The sequence below is a fragment of the Lepisma saccharinum genome, chromosome 2 (genome assembly GCF_977018435.1).
Source record: "Lepisma saccharinum chromosome 2, izLepSacc3.1, whole genome shotgun sequence".
Taxonomy (NCBI): Eukaryota; Metazoa; Arthropoda; class Insecta; order Zygentoma; family Lepismatidae; genus Lepisma; species Lepisma saccharinum.
In genome coordinates, this window is record NC_139230.1 from 188,757,451 (window position 1) to 188,778,407 (window position 20,957).

At 40.0% G+C, this 20,957-nt stretch overlaps 1 non-coding gene across 1 annotated transcript; it reads right to left on the bottom strand.

Moving 5' to 3' along the window:
- Window positions 1-19,674: 19,674 nt before the first annotated feature.
- LOC145984579 (U6 spliceosomal RNA) lies at window positions 19,675-19,784 on the bottom strand. Its single transcript, XR_014441367.1, has one exon. It is a non-coding gene; the product is annotated as a U6 spliceosomal RNA (small nuclear RNA).
- Window positions 19,785-20,957: the final 1,173 nt, after the last annotated feature.

Consider the following 20,957-nt stretch of genomic DNA (forward strand, 5'->3'; position numbering starts at 1 on the left):
ACCACCCTAAAACTTAAAGCGCAGCTGAAAGCTGCCAGGCGGGCGCTGAAGGCACCCGCCCCCACTCCCCTTCTTCATCCCCTTCGCCCTCTGTGTCCTTACCCGAGGACATGATACAGGACGAAGCCGCGGATGAAGAATTTATCAAGGTGACAGGGCCTAGAAATAGAGTACGCCTTAAAAGGTAACAATCATACCTACAGCTATGGCTTATTGTCTCCAATGGAACCTTAACGGTTTCCGTACACATCTCGAGGAACTGCAAATTCTAATATCTGAATTTGACCCTGCCATCATATGTCTCCAAGAGACACATTTTCGTCCAAATGAATCAGTGATTCTAAACGGATACACGCTTTACCGCACCGACAAGCTTCCTGAGGGTCGTCGTGCACACGGTGGCGTTGCAATGGGTGTTCGAGATAACATCCACTCAACACCAATCTTTCTCACCACCCCCCTCCAAGCTGTCGCCGTGCGGGTCCATCTACCACAGCCAATATCCGTTTGCAGTGTCTACATCACAAGGGAGGAGCGATTCTCTCTTGAGGACCTCCTTTCTATATTCGAGCAACTTCCGTCTCCTGTAGTTCTTTTGGGCGATTTTAATTCCTACCATCGTTTGTGGGGCTCCGTTCGTACAGAGCCCCGGGGTCAAATTATAGATCAATTCCGTGAGGCATCAGGTTTAACGTTGCTGAATGATGGGACTCCCACATATTTCAGTCCTTCCTCAGGCACACACTCTGCGTTGGACTTGTCCTTCTGCAGTCCCAGCCTTGCTCCTACCACATCTTGGAGCGTTCACCCTGACCTCTGTGGGAGTGATCACTTCCCACTGCTTCTAACTTTCGAACATCTTCAGCACTCACGTGAACAACACCCTCACTGGCATCTCAGTCGGGCCGACAGGGGTGCCTTCGAGCGTGCAGTGGACATTGAAGTCGATCTAGCGTCGACTTTGCCAGCCATCGACGCCTTAGACACCTTTGTGTCAAGAGTGCATGATGCTGCACGCACCTCCATTCCACATCCCAGTGGACCTGCGAGTCGACGCCCAGTCCCCTGGTGGACTGCGGAGATCAGTGCAGCCATCAAGGACCGCAATCATGCCCTAGATCGATTCAATAGGAACCACACTGCCGCAAACCTCGAGCAGTTCCGCATTAAGCGTGCCCGTGCCCGTCGGCTTATTCGAGCCAGTAAGAAGGCGTGCTGGGTCCAATACGTGTCCTTTCTGACGAAGCAGGCTTCGTCGAAAGCCGTTTGGACCTAAGTACGTCGCATCCAGGGGGGTGCATCTACTCCTCTGAGCGCTCTGGAGCACGATGGGACGTTGTACACTGATTTCGGAGACATAGCTAATATCTTGGCCACGCAGTTTTCTGATGCGTCTAGCTCTGAAAATTATGAACCACGTTTCCGCCGTGAGAAGGACCGTCAGGAACGACGCCCTCTAATTTTTCGAAGTCATAACACCGAGCCATACAACTCTCCAGTCACTGAACGGGAGTTCGATCAGGCGCTTCGAGATTCTAAGAATACAGCTCCTGGAGTGGACAAGATCCACTATGAGATGCTTCGTCATCTGCCCATTGGAGCCAAGCATTTCCTTTTGGCGGTATTCAACAGGCTTTGGTTGGAGGACTCTTTCCCCACTTCCTGGAAAGAAGCTATTATTGTTCCCATCCTTAAACCAGGTAAACAACGCACCGCAGCCTCGAGTTATAGGCCTATTGCCTTAACTAGCTGTGTGTGCAAGTTGATGGAACGCATGATCAACAAGCGTCTCACCTGGTTTTTGGAGGAAAACTCATTGATAAGTAATTTTCAATGTGGTTTTCGCTCCAACCGTTCCACACTGGACCATCTGGTTCAGCTGGAAACACATATTCAGGATGCATTCCTCAACAAGGAACATTTAGTTGCAGTTTTGTTTGACCTCCAAAAGGCATATGACACAACGTGGCGCTTTGGCATCCTAAAGCAGCTCCATTCTTGGGGCGTGCGTGGCCATATGGTGTACTTTATTGAAAATTTTTTATCAGATCGCTTTTTCCGCGTACGTGTTGGGAACTCCTTTTCGGATCTTCACGAACAAGAGAACGGTGTCCCGCAGGGCAGCGTACTTAGTGTGACTCTGTTTGCCATAGCAGTAAACAGTGTTATGGCAAACATTCTTTCCCCTGTACATGGCCTCCTCTGTGTCGACGACCTCACAATCTTTTGTCGCTCACGGAATCTCGCGTCAGCTTCTCGTCAACTCCAACTGACGATAAACCGTTTGGTTGAGTGGTCCTCCCAAACAGGTTTCACCTTCTCATCCGAGAAATCCGTGTGTGTTCACTTTTGTCGTCAGCGTACATGTCATTTAGATCCTGACCTGTACATGGGGAAGTCTCCCCTGTGCTTCGTGAATGAGGTCCGCTTCCTGGGCCTCATTTTCGATAAGAAATTAACATGGCTACCTCACCTTCGCCAGTTAAAGTTCTCTTGTCTTCGAGTTCTCAACCTTTTACGCGTTTTATCTCATACTTCTTGGGGTGCTGATAGGACGGTATTGCTTCGCCTATACCGTGCACTCATCAGGTCGAAGCTTGATTATGAATGTGTTGTGTATTCTTCTGCTCGCCCATCTAGACTTCGCATCCTAGACACTGTTCACCATGCTGGTATCCGTGTGTGCACTGGTGCCTTTCGGACCAGTCCAGTCGCCAGTTTGTATGTAGAGGCATCTGAGCCGTCGCTGTCTCTGCGAAGACAGCGGCTGGTAGTTAACTACTTCCTCCATCTTCGCTCGATGCCTTCACATCCTTCATTCCACACCATCTCCGACGAGGGTAGGTTGGCAAGGTATCGGCTCCACCCTAGTGTCACTAGACCATTTGGTGTTCGTGCAGACGAGATCCTGTCAGCACTTGGTGTTGACAGTGATCTTCCTGGCGTCTCTCCACTCATTTCGCCTCTCCCTACCTGGGAGTTTCCTGCACCTTCTATCGATTTTTCTCTGACTGCCCTTCCAAAGTCAGAGACACCAATGGTTGTATACCAGCAACGGGTTTTAGAACTTCGTGCGAAGCACCCCAATTTTAATGTGTTTTACACGGATGGGTCCAAGACATTCGAATCAGTTGGTTGCGCCTTCGTCCTAGACTCTCAAAGTTCCAGTTACTTGCTACATCCTGCCTGTTCCATCTATACGGCAGAGTTGTACGCCATTCTAAAGGCACTGGACTTTGCAGACGTCAATGGTCTGAAGAAAGTCCTTGTGTGCAGTGATTCAACCAGCGTGTTGCAGACCCTGAATTCGCCGTATTCCCGGCATCCGGTAGCGCAACGCATATTCAGACGGCTTGTGTCCCTATCTGCCCGTACCGATGTACACTTCTGTTGGGTCCCTAGCCACGTAGGCATTCAGGGGAACGAAGCAGCTGATGCTGCCGCCAAGTCTGCTGATGCGGACGGCGATGTTCTCGTCCACCTTTTGCCAGCTAGCGACCTGCAGAACATATTCCGCTGTCGCCTTCTTGAGACTTGGCAGGCCGAGTGGGATAAGGAAACGGGGAACAAGCTTCACGCTATCAAGCCCACCACAGGTGCTTGGCGTTCCTCGTCCTGTCCTTCTCGGCGAGAAGAAGTCACTCTCACTCGCATACGTCTAGGACACAGCCGTCTTACGCATAGTCACTTGCTGCAAGGGCTGGACCCTCCGTTATGTCGTGTTTGTAATGTTATTTTAAGCATTCGAAACATTCTCGTTGAATGTGTCGATCTTGCTTACCTCCGGCAGACTTTTAACATTTCCGGCTGTTTGTCATCCCTCTTGGGTGATGACAGCAGAATTTTATCAAATGTTTTTAGTTTTTTACGAAGAGCTGGACTCTTCCACCGTCTGTAAGGAGGTTTTTAGTTTGTTTGTTCTGACTTTTTAATGTGTTGTGTTTGTCTCGTGCAGGTCTTTTTACAACCTTGCACTTTTAATGTTTTCCCAAGGGGCTATTTACACCCCTTTTTATGATTTTAGTCAGAATTTTAGATAAGGGGCTACTTCCCCGTATACATTGAAGGGTGCAAAATGGCCTCTAGTGCCGAAACACCCAAACAATTTTTAAAATCAATCAATCAATCAATCAATCAATCAATCTTAAGAACTTAATTTGAATTTGTTCTATTTTGTATGTCTTTCTGGGTTTGAGGGTGCCACACTATGGTTGTGTATTCAATCTTCGCTCTAACGTAAGCATTATAGAGCATCATTAAGCTTCCGACACTTTTGAACTCCTTTCATGCACGCATTATAAATCCCACAAGTCTGTAAGCCTAGTTTCTTATGAAGTTAACGTGAGCGTGAAATGTAAGTAGAATCAAACAGAACTCCTAGATCTTTGATTGTTTCTACCTTTTTTAATTTTTGTTTTTTATGCAATATTCGTATTTTTTGGTATAGTGTTTCGAGTATATGGCATTTGATAACATTTTTGGCTATTTAAGATTAGTTTTTTGCTTTCACACCATCCCACAAGACTGTTTATGTCCGCTTGTAACTCTTTGTAGTCATTGTAACTGCATATGCTTTTGTATATTTTTAAGTTGTCCGCAAAAAGTAGCTTACCCGATTGGTTCAAATGTTCATGAAGATCGATATACATGAGAAAGAATAAGTGACCAAGGTTAGAGCCTTGAGGAACTCCGGATGTAGCCTCGAATTCATCGGAAGTATTTCCCTGAATCGTGACGTACTGTTTGCGGTTTGTTAAGTAGGATTGACACAGTTGTAAAATCGAATTCCATAGATTGTATGGTTTCAGTTTCTTTTATTAAGATTCTATGGTTTACAGTATCAAACGCTATCGAAAAATCTATATTACATCTACTTGGGCTCTACTATCCATGGCGGTTACGATAAAATTAGTGATTTATGAAAGGTTGGTACAGACAGACTTTTTTACTTAAGAAACCATGCTGATAAGGAGAGATAAGAAATATGCTTGTAAAGGATTTGCTCTAAGAGCTTGGCAGGTACTGCCAGGACTGCTATCGGCCTCTAATTCTCTATATCATTTCGCTTATTTGTGTTTGGTATCGTGGTAAATTTTGCTAATTTCCAAATATCTGGAAATGTTGAGGTGGAGAGCAGAAGATTAAACAAGGTGTATAGGGGTTATTTGAGTAGGCTCTCTCACCGCATCCTTTAAGTATGTAAACGGGATTTTATCCGAATCAGTAGATTTTTTCGGCTTATGATTTATTATGGCATCTTATTTCTTTAAGACTAATATCTGGTAAGTTTAGGTTATCGATTTGACTGTAAGATTTGAATATTCAACGTCTTATATTTTCCATCATCTTGCCGGTACACCGATTGAAAATATTTAGCAAACGCTGTAGTTACTTCTGGAGTGTCAGAAAGTATTTTATATATATTATATTTATATTTAATGGGTTCCGCTTTTTCTTGTTTTTTCATATTTTCGGCAAAGCTGAAAATGAGATTAGGGGTTTGAAATATGTTACATTCTATGCGTACATGCTTTTTGTAGGCTATCCCTCGTTTAACAATATTCTGAAGTTCATTGAATTTTTCATAATGATTTTCAGCGTGGGGAGCGTTAATTTTCAATTTTTTCCTGTGATATATTTTTTGCCTGATATTCTTTAAAATTTCACGTGAGAAACCACCTTGGAAATTTCTTTGGTTGAATTTTCGTTACCGCTAGCTCTTCAGTTGCGAGCCGAGTCCAAAAGTGATGTCACGGTTGCCATGACAACCAACGTATAACCTTGGTGTGCAGGGATATGGCTTTCCATCAAGAGCTCTGCACTTGGGGATGGTTCTCTGCAGTAAAAGCGTTGTTGTTGGGGGGTAGCGCGCCGGGTAGCAGACTAAAGTGCACAAATACGTTTCTTTTCATACTAATATACGTGATAAGGATAATTTAATAATAAAAATAAATGTTGTATATTCATGTATTCAATTCAAAGCAAATTCAACCTCACTTACCACAGAAATAATATTAATTGTGACTTTCTGTTTACAAGAAATCAATATACAGGGTTATTAAAAAAGAAGGAGCAGATTACAGGTATTGTGGATCACGATAAAATATGCAAACGTGTGCCATGCATCACCAGAGAGACAGAGTAAGAATAAACGTTTTATGCACTCAATATGATCATCGTGAGTTATGCGACAAATGTCGCAAGAATAATCAAGTAATTCCACACGACTCTTCTACCTTTGTGGACTTCGCAGCTGCAACAATTAGACGCTTTAGCTCATTGAGATTTGCAGGTAGTGCTGGGACGTAAACAGTGTCTTTCCATACCCCGATAGCCCGACCCTGTGGCCGAGTGGTTAGCACATCGCGCTGCGACGCCAACGGTCCCGGATTCGAATCCCGGTCGGGCTTGGTTGTTTGTGAATGTCCATTCATCAATTTCATCATTTCATCACTCATCCCCATCTTTGCAAATTAGCCAAGAGGCACAAAACGCGAAGTAAAATAAACTAAATCAAATCAAAAAAAAAAATCCATACCCCGATAGATAAAATACGGAGGGGGTTATGACGGGAGACCTGAGCGGCCACCAGAGATGCACAAGTTCACTGTGCCCACCTCTTGCACTCCAACATCCCGGAACGTAGAAGGACATCCCCAAGGAAGTCGGCACATTGCATTCGACACCGTACGGGATCAAATGTAAATTCTACCTGGATTATGAAAACGTTGATTTTTACTTTCTCCGGTGACGAATAGCACATGTTTGTATCTTTTACACGTGTCCACGATAAAGATTTGTAATTTGCTCCTGCTTTCTGAATAACCCTGTACTTATCAAGTCGTCTGGTAGCAGTGTCATCTTTTTTTTTCCATTATAGGAAATAAAGCAGAATCGGTTAAATGGTCTACTTTCGCCTCTTTCACTCCCTGACTTCTTTTGCTGAGAATAAGTGTGGACATTACGCAGATTTATTTGTTTGAATCGAATTGTGAGTGTAATTTGCATTTGAAAGTTGGAGTTCAATATATGTCCAAATAAAATCGTCTCATTTTGAAATTAGCTTCAAGAGTTCCAAGAAATTCCTTCTGTTGAGGTTTGTATCAGACTCATCATCATCTCAAAAAAGCAAGTCGAATAAATTGCCCGTACCATAGATAGATGATGTTTTGTGGTCCTCAGAAAGTTCATGTTTTAAGACCATCCACGTTTAACGCTATTTGGATTTGATTGATTGATTTGGTGTTTAAAGTCAACTTTATGCACAGTAAGGCTAATCGGGACTAGTTTAAAGTGGGATCCGAACCACTTTGTGCCTCCACTGGGTATGGAACGCGGGACCCCTTGATTACAAGGCAAAGCATTATTTGGAGTTCTTAAAACTGGTTAAAACTTACATACAGTGCAACCTCAGTGAACTTACACTGCAGAAAAAGTATCGTTGGTCGGATTCGTCATGGACAGTGAAATCCATTCTACATTCTACAAGTGGCAATATATCGATAAATAAGCTTCAAAGTGCGTGCAAAAGGCAGAGTTGATCAGAGTCGTCACGGACAATATTCAGTCCGAGCTTGCTGCCCACGATATTTTTTTTATTTGTTTTTTTAGAAGTTGTCTCTCACAACAAGAACGCGGCTTCCAGTAACAGCTGTTTGAACACGTGGCTTGACTGATGAAACACTTTGCAAAGTTACGTTGTTTTACAGAAGAATGGCAATTTGGTTATTATGAGTAGAATAAATTATTTATTACTGATATTAAGAGAGAATTCCTGAATGGAATTGGACTTATCATCTTCAATCAAGGCACTTGGAAATTTGTTTGAAGGTTTTTTGTACCCGGTGCGCCATCTTTTGAATTTTTCTGAAACCATTGAAATAATGCAACTCCCAACCAGCAAGAAAGAGCTCTATTAATGCTCTGACGTCATGTACGAGATTGCACAACAAGATGGCGGCTTTCAGTAACAGCTGTTTTAACACGTGCCATCACTGAAGTGCTGTGCGTTGTTTCGTTGTTTTATAGTTTTGCGTTAATTAAGGGAGAAATTGCTTCCTTGTTATTATAACTAGAATAAATTATTTATTACCGTCATTAAGAGATAATTTCTGAATGGAATTGGACTTACTGATCATCAAGGCACTTGAAAATATGTTTGAGTGTTTTCGTATCTGGTGCGCAATCTTTTGATGTTATTAAAAAATATAGTAATGCAGCAAGTCCCAAGCAGGAGGAAGGAGCATAAAAGTATTTAAGAAGCATTTAATTGCGGTTTCATGTGTTCTTAAAGTAAAATATAGTCCTTTGTTGTGCTTTCTCACGTTTCATTTTACTCTAACGCTGGTAATATCAGGATAAAAGAACAACTTGTTAATCGTATTTATAACAAAATATTGTGTTGGCATTTTTGGTTAAATTATATCTATAAAATCCCAAGGGTTCATATTTCAAATTGTAGCCTAACTTTTGTTATTATATGCAAATAGTGTATAATGTTATCATAATAGATAAATTAATATTAGTTTTAACAATAATTAATAACAATAACCGATGATAGACGTCCGTGGCAGAGTTGTTAGCACAGGACTCTACGACGCCAAGAACAATGTAATTGTGTTTGTCCTGAATGAGAAACTAGTAAAACTGAACAGGGATAGAGAATGACCAGTGGCGACTAGTGACTTTTTCGGAGTGTAGGAAGAATTTATGGTAAACCGAGGAAGGTTTGAAAAATGCGTTCAATTACATTCACACGTTGGCCAACGCTTGCACTATCCTTTGCATTTAGAATGTTAGCTGCAGGCCTATGCTATAGGTAGGGGAAGGGGCCTTTGCTCCTCGCTTTGAACTATGAAATATTTAAATGTGAACCTATAAAAACCGACGAATATATCATTAACGATATTTCAGATTTTTAAAGAATTTCGATTATCTTCTCCCTCCCTGTCGTCGAGTGGATTCACGATAACAAAAAGTTCTGCTTAAACTTCAAAATTATGCGAAATGTTTTTAAATTGTGCTAGGATTTAATATTAATTACTTTTTTCGGATAATTGTAATTCTTTTCTAGAGTTTTTAACCTACGTTATTTATTCTTAACAGTTATGTAATAGTATAAATTTTCCCCCAAAATGGTTTAAAATTGTGCAACAAACAACATGGGTTCAACATAGAACTTAAAAAGGTTTGAGAAAATTGTTTACCTCCAAATTTCCACCGATTTCCTACCACAATATCTGCTGATAAACTAAATCGGGCAGCATGAAGAAAATATAGAAGATGGATCGTGGCATATTTGTAAAAAAGCTTGCCGCTTGATCGGCATACTCCCTTTCGTTTGAAACATGTCCGTTGATGAAGTAGAAATAAGATTTGGACATAATATTATTTCTATTTCCTGAAAACATATTCCATTGAATTTGATTTTTCCTCTCCCAGGGACTGGCGTTTGCATATTTTACCATTATGTCAAAAGCAGGGTGCTAAGTGCCAACAAATATCAAAGTGTTCTTGGTTTAGTACCATTTTGCTGGGATTGGCAACGCTGATTGAGGAACAACTTGCTGGTTCCTCAGTCCTCGCCGATCTTCGCAACCTCGACGCCCCTCCCTTCACTGACCCTTCCAGCCCTATCTTTTGTAGGATGACCGCCGTGGTTCCTCAGCGAGAGGCAGAAAGTCTGCGGCCATCTTCTTTCGGCTGTTGCTGGTGCGTGCGAAAGCAGTCAACTCTTGACAGTAGCTAATCTAGTCAATTGTACGTACATTACGCTCATAATTTTATAATGCATTAAAGTACAAATGAACTGTAGGAAGTTCCTCACTTCCTACATGGAGGAAGCGCCCCTGAGAATGACAGAGAAACTACGCTTACAAGATTTCCTTTGTAGTAGTAACGCCGTCGCATTTTTTATCACAACGTATCGGGTTCGATACCCAGTGGAGGTACAGAGTTTTTCGGTTGCCACTTTAAAATGTAGGTCAAGATCAGATTAACCTTCCTAAAGTGAACTTATAAAAATAAACTAAAATCGAAACATGCAAAACAAATGATAAAAATTAGAGTTTCCTCGTGACCACGTTATATAGGAAACAATGCTATTTTAAGCCGCGAGAAAGATGTTCGGTCTGCAATATGGCTATCGCGAGTAATATGACGTCATTCATCCTCGAGGGGAACTAGCGCAAGTAGGCGTTTCGTTCTACAGAGTCACTGTAGAGGCTAAATCTTGCAGCTTCTGTTACGATTCCCTGCGCAATTAATACTTCACTTGCATGTAGAAATTTCAGTTTTCACCCACTGAAGTGAATTACCAAATGTACGATGACATACTTGTAACTGTTTTTAAACTAGCCTATCTAGTAAATAAGAAGTAGTAAATATTAAATAAAGGCATGAGAGCTCTGTCATGAGAAGATTTATGAATGCAGCGCCTCCTGGCCCTGCAGCGAGGGTTATAAAGTAATTCGTCATCTGACGCATGCATCGTGCGTCATTGCACGTTACCATTGAATGTGTACGTACAGTGGGATCCATGAGTATTACCATGCAAATTGTTCATCACCATGTTCGTGCACTTAATTTGACCCAGTAAGAGCTTCAAGAAAGAATTAAAAGAAAACTCAAAACAAGCTGTTGACAACTTCTGCACCAGAATATATAAAAATTTATCCCTTAAAAACACATAGGATATAAGAGAAAAAGTAATTGAGATAGTCATAGACAATTTGCGAGGTACTACTCATGGATTCTACTGTACTAAGCGCTGGCGAGCGCCGCATACTGGCCGTAGTATGACATGATACCAAGCGATTTTTTAACGCATTTTTCTCTGTGAGTGTGCTGATAGTGAAAGATATTTTGCTGGGATGGCACAAAAGGCGTGGTCAATTGGAGATGTGTTGCAGAAACCATTTGATTAAAGCACTTTCAGTGAGAAACGTGATATTATAAATGTAGAGAGTCCTGAGTCAGCACTTCCAAACTTGAATTTTTGGTACCAGTAGTATAAGCCGGAGACACATTAAACTCGTTTGTTTTCAAATAAAAATCATTGCTACTTACCTCATATGCATAGCGGAAGATTATTCAAGCTGGGGATAACTTTTTTTCCCATGAAAAAAGCGTTATTTTTAACATTATAATCATTTATTGGTCGTTGCTAATTCGGCGCGCAAATTTTGACTCACGTTGTCTACCGTCAGCTGATATTCAGTATCGTCAGGTGATGTGCAGTGTTTCCAAAGTGTTCCTGTATGAACCGATACATGCCGCACAAACTATTCACAAAAGGTTTTTAAGCGAAAATTGAGGCTAGACTCTAATTTCCGTCCTTATCTGCATGGTGATTGCTTCTTTGCGTTCGCGGTGTACGATCGTGGTGCGGCACCCGGCATCTCTTCGGGTAAGTACCTTTTTGTTTTTACACTTTCTGTTCACGATAGCCCCACTATCCATTCACGGGGTCGATGTATGCCTACGATGTTAGGTTAGGCCTGTTAGGTTAGGTTCCATTAGCACTCATTTCACCCCTAAATATGTGCTTCATCATCTAAAATATTCCTCAGTACGTTCAATTGCGCATATCCGGACAACATCGGTTTTTCTCGATTTACTCCTTCAGGAAATTTTTGCTCGCTTTGGGATTTACGTTGTTGAATTCCTTATAAAATAAGCTTCCCAACGATATATGACACGTATTTCTTAGGAAAAGGACGTTAACTAGAGTGTTACCTTACATTGGGAAAAAAAATCGCTCACACGTCATCTTGTCAAACTTCCGCGTGGTTGCTACACTGTGAGGGGGTTACATAACCGAACGCACGGAACATTTGATTCACGTAGTCGACGGTAATGGCGGCACGAGCTATCGTACAACGGAGATGCATGATTGACGAAAAATACCTTATTTACAGGCAAAATACGTTGCACGATTCTAAAAAACAATTTCCCCGGCTTCAGAAAGTCCCCAAGAACGCAATTCCGTAAGTACTTTCTCGTCTTTTCTCCTGTAAATTTTAAGAAATCCGTCTCCGGCTTATACTACCGTTACCGAATTTTTTGCTAAAATAAAACAAAGGAATACTTTCACTATGATAATGATCATCAATATGAAAATACTGAGTTTAACAGATACACACTATCCCAGATATCTCTGGAGCAGGTGAATGAAAATAAGTCTCTGCGCAAGTAATGACTCGAGACGGCTCAACCAATGAACAAGTGAGAGGAACGGGAGTGTGTGGAAAGGGGAAAGCGACTGCCATTTCCAGCCTTTGCAGCTTCTTCCCTCTGCCAACCCGATATCCCCCCTTTCTCTGCCGCTATGCACGGCCTTGCTCCACGAATAACAGAGACAGGGTATAATAACAAATGACAAAGAATGTAACTAACGTATTGGTTACTTGGAATAATAAACATAGGATAGATCATTTCCTTTTAACAGCACAAAAAATACTTCACTAAATCTGCAACCAATCGAAAAATACTGGACCAGTAGGTATCGAACGTCTAAAACTTTCGAAACTGTATCCAATATCCCTTAGCACAAAATATCCAATGTGCTCTTATTGCTATTGATGAATGGTCCATTGTCTGTAGTTACTTTTTGAATTCAGGTGAACGATTGTTGTGATGACTCTCTACATATTAAATGTACAGGCTTCCACTAATACTATGACACCTGGATATGCCTATGGACTTTAATTTCCTTCGTTTACACTTATTTTTATTATGAATCTCTCCAAGGATCCTATTCAAAAATTCAATAGAGACAATCTCCATTAACCCTATAGATTTGTTTTCTCTTTCTCAACTTCTACAACTTTTATAAAATAACTACTATGCATGCTTTAAGTTGGAGGCTTCTTGCATGGTAATAAAAAAACAATATCTTCTTTACATAAACCAATTAAGTTTGTTTTATTTCTTAGTATTACTCCGTACAAAATCTCAAAATTCGTTTAGATATTTCTTCTGAATGAAATCAAATACAAAAAGTGTAGTGCTCTGCCATCTATGAACGAATAATAGTAACTCATCCAATAGACTCTTACGTAGGTTAATGCTCCTCATGAATCAACATTTATAATGTAACATGGCAGCCACATAGCTAGAAGGAGGGCTCGGGTGACTTCAAACAAATATATAATTTAAATAGTGTATAGTGGTAATTAATTTTACTTCCTTAGCAAATTTAAACATATTGTAAAATAAGTTGTACTTAATATGCTGAGAAATTCATCTTCAGGACTTCTGTCCCTCACTTTCCTTGCTGAGTCATGGAAATGGGAGACATTGGCCGAGAGGAAGTCGTATCAACATTGCGTAGAAAAACAAAAGTGTTGTCATCTCTGCGTGGAAGTTAATGGCATACAGTTTGAACATCGTCTGTGATGTGGTTCCCTCGGCACCTCCACTCTGCACACAGTGAACATGTCGACACCTAGCTTCATCGCTATGTTCTTTTTTGCTCTCAACAAGATGGCGGCTTTCGTAACAGCTGTTTTTGCACGTGACTTGACTATTGATGCACTGTGCAAAGTTATGTAGTTTTACGGAAAAATGGCTATTTTGTTATTATGAGTAGAATAAATTATTTATTACTGTTATTAAGAGAGAATTTCTGAATGGAATTGGAGTTATCATCTTTAATCAAGGCACTTGAAAATGTTTTGGATGAGTTTTTGTGTTCGGTGCGCCATCTTTGGATGTTTTTGAAAACCATTGTAATACAGCAACTCCCAACCAGGTAGAGATCTCTGTTAATGCTCTGACGTCATATACGAAATTGCACAACAAGATGGCGGCTTCCAGTAACAGCTGTTTGAACACGTGCCATCAGTGAAGTACTGTTCCTAGTTTCGTAGTTTTATAGTTTCGCGTTAATTTACAGGAAAATTGCTTTCTTTATATTATGAGTAGAATAACTTATTTATTTCCGATATTAAGAGAAATTTCTGAATGGGATTGGACTTTTTGTTCATTAAGGCACTTGAAAATGTATTGGAGTGTTATCGTGTCCGGTGCGCCATCTTTTGATATTTTTTTTAAAACTATTGTAATGCAGCAAATTCTAAGCAGGATGAAGGCATATAAGCATATAATTGCTGTTTCATGTGTTTTTAAGGTAAAATATGGTCCTTTGTTCTCCTGTTGGCGTCTTTGGTTTAATTATATCTATGAAATCCCAAAGGTTCACATTTCAAACTGTAGCCTAACTTGTGTGTCGGACATTTTCAACAACGTCTGTGATATGTATCGTATGTCATTTCAACAGCCAATAAAGAATACTACTTGTGTACGTGTGTGTCATCTTACACCTCTTGCACATGTTGTCTGTGTCCCCTCTTCTCTGGGGAATCCCCTTCTGCAGCGTGCTTTTCGGACACTTCCTGGAGAAATGATCTTCATGTGCTGTGACCTCCGTCATTTCCCTTTGTACCTGCGTTCCATGTCGGACATAGTATTCCCGGGAATCCCTCCCTTCTTGTGGGAAATCCCTGCCGCATTCATTTTCGATTTGTGCATCATTCGCTAGCCCAGGTGTGTTTCTTTGGGGATATCGTGCAGCATCTTATTTATGAGTACTTTTTGTAGGCATATGGAGGTGTGAAGTCCATTTTCACACGATTTCGGCATCCTCTAGCTCTGACACGGTGCGTCATTCAACAAAATTCCATATACATTTTCGTCTTCATTTCACTTGGCGATTCACCTCCTCCGCGTTGCAAACGGAATTTTGCACCACCCTGTATAATATATTTATATATTTTTTTAGTTAATTATATATATTTATAATTTTATATAAATCTATATTAAGGCTGAGCCGATGTCGATGTATGGGTATTGGAAAGTATCGGTTGTATTTTGTTCACCGGTACGGGCGGGTGACCGACACTTTTCGGAGTTTTGTCTTTCGCAGGATTTCGCAGGATTCACAGAATGCCACGTGACACTTTCGAGGTGGTACAATTATCATGTAAGATTTGAAGTTTCCATTTATTCGGCAACAATGTTGTGCAGAATTGTGTTTTTTTGTTACCTAAGAAGTACTTTAATGTTCTGATTCAACTGTTAATTATTTTGAAGGAAAGCTCTGATAAATCGATGCCTCTAATTGTGCTAGAATACTCACCCAATAATATTAATCAGTATTTTGAACAATATTTAATTGTTCCAATTTTCAAGCATTGGTATCGGTATCGGTTGGAACACGACTTAACAGCAGTACACAAATTATCGCAACTATGACAATACATAATTAGTCCCAGCATCCACGCCACAATAATAACTAGCACTCTATTTATATAAAAAGTTATATTTTAAACTGAATTTGGACTGGTGATTGGTAGTAAGGTTAGTAAATTAGGTTAAAATTCTCCACAAAATAAAATATTTATCTTTGCTTAACGTGGACATTTTGTCTGTTGCTCTACGACACGGGACAGTAAGACCTTGCATACTGTTCGCAACGCTGTTGCTATCTAACCGCGTAAAAAAGAATTAGATCCCAGCGTTTCCTGCTGGTCCATCGTGAAGTCTTCTTTCCTGCCTGCGCCTGGTGGCTGACCTTGGTTTGTTGCACAGTCTCTGCAACGACGAGTCGGCTTAGGTACGAGGATAGGAAGAACCAATCGCTATGTACCTTGAGGCCGTAAGACTAGACAGGAGCTATAGTGTTTTATGTCATTGTGATGCAGTTTGCAAGGCACTATTTATTTTACGATTACGCCACTGATTATATCTATTATTATTATTATTATTAGTTATATTCATTAATATGAAGGAACCATTTGGTCCCTTCTCCAAAAAGTTCAGAACAGATCCAGTGTACCTAACAGAGAAAGATAAAAGGCATTAGTTTACCCATACCTTAAGATTTCATTGGTTTCTATATTATAAGACAGTCTCATAATTTTTATAGCGAGAACCTTATAATAAATGGATTTTCTTCCTGTTTTGAAAACCTAATAAGGTAGCAATCTTTAAAAATGTTTATGCTTTCTAATTCAAATATAAATCTTTGAAAATATTTTCAATGTAAAACTTGGTTCTAATTAAATAATGCTCTTCAGCGCCATCTCTTATCTCAATATATGATGAATTCACACGAACATTCTCTGTTAAAACTCATGTCCTTACAGTTGAATCCAAACTTCTATACTCATATGTAATGTGTGTCTCCAATGTCCGTCATTGTAATATAGTATGCATAGGCGTGCGCACGGGTGGGCAGTTGCCCCCCTAATTATTTCACTTAGAAACTTAGTGTACAGAAATATTATTGTCGTTATGAAACAATACTACACTCTTAGAAAAAAATGAGTATTCTCCTATGAAATTGGACAATCCGTGAACGTCCTATAGGGTGGGGCAAGGGGGCCACGCCCCCTGTAAAATGAAATGTAGCAAAACATTCCGTATCTCGCACATCAAATTTCATTTCAGTTCCAGTAATACATTAATTATTGCAAGGGTATTGCAGGAACATGGTAACTTCAAACTGAAGCAATTTTTTGAAAGGACACTAATATTATGGAGAAAATATGTATATATTACACTAATTGGATTTTCTGTGGGTCCGGAGACGCACTACATACGTCCCTTTCATACCTATCAATACAATAAAACGGTGTCTCATTAACGGTTTTGACCCCTTAATCAGAGGGTCCGCACACTCCCATGATATTATGCCGTAATTTTTATTTTTGTGAATTTCTAACTTTTTTCTTCTCTCTAAGGTTAATAGCGTCTATTAGGATGAATCATGAATTGATGAAATCGATATTAAAAACAATAAGAATGGCATGCCTAGCATGCATGCTGGCCAAAGTTTCCTAGAACCTCTGTCTTTTAAGCGCGCAACGCTAGCCACTCCACCAGAATAGACACTCGTGAAACCAGGGTTCGATCCTCGGTGTGGATAATCGCTGGTAGTTTTTTTGTCCATCCCAACATAATAGGTTCATAATAGCCTCACACAAATCCCAACAATGGGCCCTCGGAAGCGCTGGAAGGTACCGGCGGCTAGATCGTGGTGCTAAACATACGTATCCCCTGCTGAGATCCTCCCCCTCTATCTCTCTCTCTGATGATGATGAGAACAATATATTCACTCGAAACGTTGGACGCTAACGTCGATTTAATCCGGCCCGAGAACATTTGTTCGAATCATGTCTCCAGGAAAGCTACAATTCCTCAATTCCTAATTTCGATTGTTTCTCTTTCCTTCTTTGACATGACTGAACTAGTTTCGAAAGCCGTAACATTATTCTGCACGCTTCCGTTCAGGTTCTCGACTGATATTTACTTGCAGCAAAGAACTCGAGCAAGTCCAGTGTATGGCGTTTACAACAGGTCTCTGCCAATAGATCCCGAAATATTTATTACAAAGAAAACCGCATCAGCAAACCAGGAAGATTGTTTTCCAAGCAGCGAGAGCGCTACAGATGCAATGTTGGTGTTCCGTAGTTCATCTGTCGTACATTGTTTGGTGCTTTCCTTACAATGGAATGATGCTACCATGTCTACGCACGCTTCCGAAAGTACCCACATGGAAACTGAAAATGCAGGTTTGGAAGTTCGCAAAGCCAGGCCTTCCAAGCACATTTGATATGGCAGATGTTCCTTGTCTCTACGACAATAATCGTATGGAAATGTAATACTTGGGACACGATTCAGTGAACAATATTTTCGTCTCTTCCTCATTGAACGTGACTGAAATAAGTCCAGCATCTCTCCCACGAAGACTTTCAGTGTCGCATCTTGAAAATAAGATGATTTCAGTTCTATCAAGGTATCTTGCATATCAAAGTCTGTACTCAGAAGAATATTTGTGCAACTGACGAAAATTTGATAGAACTTTTAAAAGACAGAAGTCAAAATATGCACCCCCCTCCCCCTTATTTTCCCAGCATGTTAAATGCAATTACCGCCCCTACCTTTTTCAGTGTGATTAAATTGATATAAATATATATAGCAATATATATATACACGACAGTTTCTTATTTTGTTCAATTTGATGTTGCTTGTTTCATTTATTACAGAATATGTAAATGCAGATCTACTTAATTTTAGAGAGCAGTATGTAAAAAGTTTAAGAGTATCATTGAATAGGCAATGTATCCTACAATTTATTTATTCCTTTTTCTGTCATTAAGTGCCCTTTATGTAGAGTATGTCTAATCAGGAATGGGCTTACACTTTAAATTTGGGTCAGAACAACGTGCAATATGCCTCCATGGGGTATTGAACTAGGGACCCTTTGATTACAAGGCGACGACGTTATCACTACGCCATTGCGGAGGCCCCGAGCACACGATTTCTTATGAAACTCATGGCCACGATTTTACGTGCAAAATGATTTTTCTCATTAAACGTCTACACCCGGTGGAGGCACATAGTGCTTCGGATCCCACTTTAAACGGTAGATCCAGTCCCTTAAGACTGTCTGTACATAAAGCGGACTTAAACAAAAATTCAATCAATCAATTTTTGAACTTCTCTAGTGTATTCCAAATAATTTGTTCTTTAATTGACTTCATTTGTTGATTTAATGAATTCCAAGTCATTCTCCTTTAGTTGGACACATTTGGTATGATACCAGTTACAACAATACTTACGTACGTACACCGTATTTTGAAAAGGGTTTCCTGCCTTGACACAGGATTTAAACATGAAGAGCAAGTTCTTATTTTCAAGCAGTTCCTACGTTGGCTCTTATATCGATATATCAAGTAATTGCACACGGTAAATTGCCATTCACTGGTGATTAGTTTGTTTACATTTGGTTCACTTACAAATTTTAGCAATAAATCATTATATATGTTCGTTAGTTTCCCTTTTATAGTTAATGCTTTAGTTTATTACTTACTGCGTTATTTCGTCATATTATTTCAGGCTAAAAATGTGTAAACACATTAAATTCTCACATTATTTGCGGAGCAGGCGACACTGTCCTTGCTCATTATCATTATTTCCCTCCCACACAAAATTACTACTCGATTCACAGTTTGTAATGAAAACAGTTCAGGAAGCAAATCTCTGGAGCAATGTTCCGTTTAGTGACACTCAAAGTAGCCTCAGTTGAGGATCACTTCAGTTTCACGAAATGCAAGTTTCATCTTGTACGTTCACGGACACTTCTGGGTTGTAACAATTCCGTTGAATGTTAATGGCATTGCTACAATCCAGAAATGTCCGTGACTGTACATACAGCTAATATTGGTCAAAGTGTCCTTCGTCATGTTCGTTCATTCCGTATAAGGTCGAAAAATTGAAACAAAATCGCCAATAAACAAAATAGGACGTCTGTTCTATTGTCAGTGCAATTTCTTTCCCTAAGAAAGCATAGAACGTAGAAGAAGAAATCGATGGAGAATTTGCTGTAACACTATGCATGTAAACCTGAACCGTATGTCCAGATTTGCTACTGACAGTCGTTTTTTCCTTCCACTGGTATCATACTAAAAGAGACAGCACGTTGTGGAAATGGTAATTCCTTTTTCAATTTTGGTTATTTGAGGTCGATTTCCTATCCCTTGGGTTAATCGCTACGATACGCACAGAAAATTAAGTGCAACAAATTCTTTGCCATGCATCGGCGTGGCATTCGATAAGTGTGTCTGTAGGGATTCGCTGTTCCCATCATTTGTTTTGCTTGTGACGTGGCAGTATTTGCAGAATTTGTGGGGAGCGTTTTATGTCATTCTTGCGCAGGAGTCATCCTGCTCGTCTCTATATCGTTCCAATTTTAATATATTTACCGTCGAAGCGAGTATCTGGGGGTGAACCTCAGTTATATAAGACTTTCAAAATATCACATATATGGAAATAGTAGAATTTATGTTTAGCTTGTCTTAAGATTTCTTGGGGCTCTTTCTTATAATAGGCCATTAGTATTCCCACATGGACAATCTTATAGTACAATGATTTTTTTTTCTGTCTGGAAAAGCTAATGACGTCGTAATGTCTAAAAGTTTCTTTTCTTTATAATTCGAATTTAATCTTTGAAAATATTTTGAATTTATCAGCTAAGTATGCAGAATGTACATTGTAATTAAACAATGTAATACTGCGCCATCTCTTATCTTAATATGTAATCATTTCACATCAGTGCTCTCAGTATTGAAAGTCATGCATACTTGAATCCAAACTTCTACACTCATATGTAATGTGGGAAGGGGCGGCTTAAGGACTGGGTGTCCCGGGCGGCTGCCCGAGGCGCCGCCCTCGGGGGCGTCAAACCGTAATCAGCACCAAACCTTATTTCTGATTATATAAGCGTGGTTATTTTTGTTTGTTTGAGTTTATTTGTAAGTCCTAACAGAAAGGTTAATTGGGACTGCACCTACATTGATTGATTGATTGACTGATTGATTTCGTGTTTTAAGTCCACTATATGCATAGAAAGGCTACTTGGGACTGGACCTACAGTTTAAAGCGGGATCCGCACCGCTATGTGCGTGCATCGGATATTTTCTGTTTTAAAAAGATTTAAGCGTGATAAGTAATTGCAAAATCATGGAGCAATTTCAGGTTAGAAATTTACCCCAATGCCATTAGAAGTGCCAAACAAGGTTCTTAACCTACAAAATGGCGGTCGCAACTCGCGAGTACTCGTACAATACAGGGAGGGCTAAAAAGATGTTACCACTTAATGAAGGGGTGATGAGTTATATGTTTATATGCCTTGCAAGGGATTATTGGAGACATATTATATGGAAACTGTAGTTGATATGTAATTGGTATGTGTTACATGCTGTCATTACAAGTTTGAAAGTGAAGGTTGCAGGTATATAAAAATATACTAACCGTACTACCTTGTCAATACAAATAACTGAGCACGCGTTTAATTACAAATCTTTCATTTTACTCAATGTCATGATTATTATTTTCCTTATTATTATTATTATATGTTAAATATGTGGAGAATTTAATAATTTTATTGAACA